Source organism: Lupinus angustifolius, chromosome LG01 (genome assembly GCF_001865875.1).
Source record: "Lupinus angustifolius cultivar Tanjil chromosome LG01, LupAngTanjil_v1.0, whole genome shotgun sequence".
NCBI classification, from domain to species: domain Eukaryota; kingdom Viridiplantae; phylum Streptophyta; class Magnoliopsida; order Fabales; family Fabaceae; genus Lupinus; species Lupinus angustifolius.
In genome coordinates, this window is record NC_032009.1 from 16,995,688 (window position 1) to 17,001,668 (window position 5,981).

Genomic DNA, 5,981 nt, shown 5'->3' on the forward strand with positions numbered 1-5,981 from the left:
GGGGAGAAAGAAAAGTTGAGAGGAAACGCCTTCAACTTGGTGCAAGTTAAAATGAAGGGAGAAATCCTCTATTTATAACATGAGATTTTTCTCATGTTCCTCATTTCTCCAATGTGGGACTTGGGAGCTTAATTTTTTATTTTTTCAAAACTCTTCCATGTGGGACTTTGAGAGTTGTTTTTTCAAACTCTTCTATGTGGGACTTGAATGTTTTTTTTATATTTCACACCCAAAAGTTCTCACTCATGGTTTTCAACAAACCATGTTCCAACAGTTCTTTCCAATAAGCAAAGTGTCATCCACATATTACAAATGAGAGATAATAACCTTATCTTTTCAAACCATATAACCTTGGAAGATATTTTTTCTCACCACTTCTCTCAATTCCTCCAAGCCCCTCTGCCACTATCAAGAAAAGAAATGGAGCTATCAGATCACCTTACCTAAGACTTCTGGCCATACTGAACTCGTTTATTGGATTATCATTGACCAAAATAGAGACAAAGCTTAATTGTAAGCAAGATTTAATCAACTCCTCCATTTGAGACTAAAACCCATTTTTCATATCATATATGCTTAGTAAAAAAAAGAAAAGCTTTGTCTTAATATAATCTTGTCATCCATATATAATAAATTGGTGTGATATATTAAAATCATAACTGCCAAAGTTTGTAGTCTTATTGAGACTAGAACTTATGAGGAAAAACATATATATATAAATAGAATAAAATATAGACAAAGTATTAAGTTATTGATAAAAAAAATTAATATACTTCTAATGTTGAATGGAGATCAAATAGGACAAATAACTTATTCTGCCTTAAAAGATAATCACATCAGTACTCAACAATTAAGAAAGGAATAACCAAGTCGAAATCTAGCTTTCCCCCAGCAAGACCTTTATCCTACCATTACTTGGATAGCAAGATAAGATAAGGCAGCACTTTTACATGTTGTCAAAATGAAGAGTTGCAATGAATATAAATGGTGTGTACCATACCCAAATTTCTCCTGTGATGTAGGAACAAGACTCAAGTCTATTAATCAGTTAGGGAATCTAGATCCTCAAGGGTCTATTACTAGGTTAAGATTATTAGGTTGAGATTGTGATATGTGGCACAAATAAATATTTAAGACTTGTTATTTTAAATTATTTTTTATTAAAATATTTTTAAATTTAATAAAATCTTATTTCTTCTCATATTTCAGTATTGAAAAATCTAATATTAGAGATGAGTTTGATTCGCTTTTGTTGCATACATTACTACATTTCTACTTGGCACCTATCTTGGATAAGAAATGGTTCGTCCCATTGTCATCTTCTCTTTAGTCCTAAAAATTATTCAACTCCATCCTCTCATGGAGTAGAGAGGCCATTAACGTCTTTGCTATGTTGTTGCAAGCTCCAAGGAAATTTCTTCTTCACGTGAAAAAACAACAATTTTGTTTTTTAACGATTTGTAAGAATCAACTTTCATTTTTATCCACCTTTAAATTAAAATATAGAAAAATAATGAAATAATCAAGTTTATATATGTTAGTAACTTAGTGGCACAGTATATTAAATTAGCAATCAACTACCAATTAATTAATCAATCCTTATATATTATTGTAGTATGAGAGTGAGAGAATTAAGGGCAGAAGTAGGCTGATCTGGTATCTATTGTATCCGCAGGTAAACAAAAATATCCGCGAAAAACATACACACGGTCCCAATACGAATATGAGTAATGCTCCCAAATTTTAAAATGGATAATGGATAGCTATTACTCGTAACCGCCCGTGTTCATTGTCATCCCTAATCCTAGATACCATTTGCTTAAAAAAGTTGGGCCTGTTTTGCAAACATAAGGTCCTACTGGCAATTAGGGTTGCACTGTCTGCCTTATCCGTGCCCATGCAATACCCGCCTAAATTAGGGTGGACGTTTTTAAATAGGACATGAGATATCATGTCCTGCCCGCCCTAAACATCGTTGGGCGGGCTTGCAGGCCAGCCTAAATAAAACCAAAAAAATAAATACAAAATTATATACACTTCATAGAAAATAAATATTACATAATTTGTATACAAATATACAAATATATTTATTATAATAAATAATCTTACAAATTCAACAATACATACAAAATATATAATATAAAATATAGATAGTACATATAAGAAAGAAATAGTATATGTAAGTACAAATACATATATTTCTTGGATTGACGCGACGTAATACTATTGTTGTCTTAGTGTGATTTGTCATAGAATAAGTGCAAATGATTTGAAGGCCACACTTGCTATATTATGTAATATTTGTGTCATCCCTTTTCAATATATTCTCTGTTTTTTTAACTCTTTTTAAGCATCGTATTCACTCCACCATTTTTTTTAATTTGACAAAAACATTTGCATATTTGAATTCAAAACTTTATCATATAATGGGTCACTCATTTTGCCTGTTTGAAATACTCGTGGGCGAATATGACATATTGGGCGGATATTTTAGGGTGAATGAACATATTTTTAATGCTCTGTCCACCCAATTGTGGGCGACAGGCGTGCCCATGGACTTTGCCCAAATTGCCAATAATATTACTGAGTTTGTCTTCAATTTTTTAAAGGCCGACCGAATATCCTAGTTAATTAGGGTGTGATGGCTCGGTTTAATTAGGTTTTTGATGCAATAGAAGCACATGGTTTAGTTTTGTTCGGTTTATGTTGAAATTATGTGTACGAACCAAAAAGTTTGCTTGTTTTTAATAAAACAAAAATCATATATTACTTCAAATTATATTCTATATGGCATTGTCTCTCTATAACAACTACTATTTAAGCTAAAAAACTAACATGCTCTCACATTTAAAATACAATTCTATGCGTAATGACATAACACAAATCAAAATAATCCAAATGCAGAAACTTGACAAAAGACTAGTACAATAAAAATGATGAAATAATGGGATAATGTTAAAGTGTCAATTAGATGTTTGCTTGATTATTATAGTAACATTATCTAATTAGTAATTAGTTATTCTTAAATTGACTAAAATAAAAAATGACACACCATTGATATAGTGTCTCAATTGCACTATCATATCTTTTATGATTATGAGGATAAAGATATGATTTTGGGAAGAAACTAGCAAATATTAAATAATTAATACAAAGTTTGCAAGTATTTGCAGTTGAAACTTTATTTGAGCAAAATCGTTAAGATTTCATGATAATTAAAGGGAACCTTTAATTATTAACATATTCAGTATACTATTGATGGTTAGATACACTAATTATTATTAATATACTTAAATATTATGCTTCATAGTATGGTCGTATACCAATTCTAATCATGCTAAACATCTTTATTCAACTTTTATAGTATCTTAATTTCAAATCAAATAAACAATTATCTATGAAGAGTAAGGAAGATTAACCTTTCTTGTATTATAGAAAAAAGTTATTTAACATATTAAATCAATCATGTCTACTTCTTTGAGAAGTAAGCAAACACATGAACATATTTTTTCCACAAAAAATCAAAATTGTTAACTTCTCACAAGAAAAGAACACATAACTGTGGAGTCACATTTAATTAAAGTTGTGAAAACAAATTCAATTTTATAACTACAAGACATCAACGGAACAAACTAAAATAAATAAAACTTTCATATAATATATTGATAATATGTATGTGCTTCCTGAATTTAAATGAGACAAACTTCGAATCTGAAATATGATTTAGCCACATTGACATTTTCTTTATTCCTTTAAATTTTATGAAATAATGAAAACGTTTTTTAAATATATGTATGTGGTTCAGTTCGAGTGGTTCCTGAATTTCTAGAACCGTGAATTGAATCGATCTTAAACGGTTCATTCAAAAAGGAAGTGAACCACAAAAATGAACTGAACCATATTTTCCGATTTGGTTCGATCCTACTCGTTTCGCTGGTTAAACAGGAATCAGTTACACCTATTTTAAAGGCTAACATTATAATAATATCTTTTAAAATATATTTATATATAAAAATCAGTAAATTACTTGATTAAACAGTTATGGTTAATAATAGATTAAAAAATTAATTAAAACATTATAATATATAGGCTTAAATATTTATAGTCTTAGAGGTCTTTTGAATTTAGCTCCTGTAAAATTCTAATTTTGGTTTAGGTACTTGTAAATTAGTTTGTTTTGGTATTAGTTAATGTTGTTAACCAAATTTTATTAAGTGATTATGTAAGAGGGTTTAAATCCAAAACTGTATTATAGTGATCGAGTCTACAACAACAAAAATAATAAATGGACCAAATGTGAAATGTGAGGGCATTACAGATGCCATATCCAAAATATTATAGGGACCTAAACCAAAAACAATGTTTTTATAAGAACTATATTCGAAATATTTATAATTTACAAGTGTGATTAGTCAAAATATAAAATGATCTTCAGTAATTAATTTGGTGGCTAAGGGCATATGTGTCATGAAATAATATAAGTGTAGATACCTTCAGGCAATTTCTGATTTGATGAAGGGACTGAATCAGAATTATTGCAACTTAAGTAGTAATCACTTCGGGGTTACTTTTATGGGTTATGGTCCCCATTTGTAGAGCAACAGGTTTTAAGGTGTAGGGTTGAGGAGAATAAAGGTGGATGAGAACAGTGTTATCTAAAAGGATAAAAATACTATTAAGTCATCCATAAGGATAATATAAGGCAACCATAAGGCAAAACTCTCTCCATCCAAGCAAAACACTCCCTAAGGCATTCTCATTCCCCTCTAGAGAATCATAAGGAAAACCATTAGGCGCTCTAACATCTGGAAGATTATCACACCCTCATACCTTCGAGATTCCAAATGGCTAATCAAGGTATGCTCTTCTTCTTCACCATGATATCAATTGGGGTTTCTTTGGTCTGAACCATGGTTGTTCCATTTGGGTTTATGTATGGGCATAAACATTAGGTTATGGGAACGAAGCCATGGTCATAAGGATTTTCGCATTAAATCTAAGGATTATAGATGGAGAAATTCTCCAACAAGTGGTATCAGAGCCACCCCAATTTGATTCATGAGTGAAATTAGGGTTCTTGCTTTTCTTCCCCAAAATCTGAATTGATTTAGGGTTTTGGTGTTTTCATTTATGCCATGGATCGATTGGGATAGACATTCATGCTTTTTCAAATGAATATAGATAGATTCGAAATGAATGAATATATTTTTTTTCTACTGTTTTCTTGAATTTTTGGGTAATTTTTCGAAGAACAGTGATGCAGAAATCGCACTGTTCGTGTTCTATCGCAGTGCTCTCGGTCAAGCGAGAGAGTCTTGCCCAAGCGAGAGTGTCTCGCCCAAGCGAGAGTGGCTCTCCCAAGAGAGAGCTAAACAGAAGCATTGGCTTCTATTGTGCTTAAGCGAGAAGATCCTCGCCCAAGCGATTGTACGGGCGACATAAGGCTCACTCAAGCGAGAGCCAAACAGAAGCATTGGCTTCTATTGCGCCCAAGTGAGAGTACCTCGCCCAAGCGAGTGTACCTCGCCCATGCGAGAGTACCTCGCCCAAGCGAGAGTAAAATAAAGTTTATGGGGCTTCGGTATCTTTGTGCATTGGTTTTTTAATTGTTATTTGGTTGTCCATTAAGGTTGTCTGTTGTTTTAAGTGAGCCAATTGAAGTGAAATGTCGGCAAAGTGACCTCTCTCAGGGATATAACTCATAAGTAATATTAGATGTAAGTGTGTATGATTTTTCCTGCGAGTATTAGCTGGCCCAAAGAAAAGTTAATATTTGGCCAAAGATCATACACACCTGTGATGATAAACATATTATAATTCAAAAAAAATTATACATGTGACTGATGAATCAACCCAAAGAGGGATTCGTCAGTTGACATGCCTTATTATAAATTTTTGATCATTACGAGAAGAGTACCACTTGTAGTTAATATCACTGTCCAAAGACTTGATGTTAATGGTGCACTAGGTATCTTGATTTG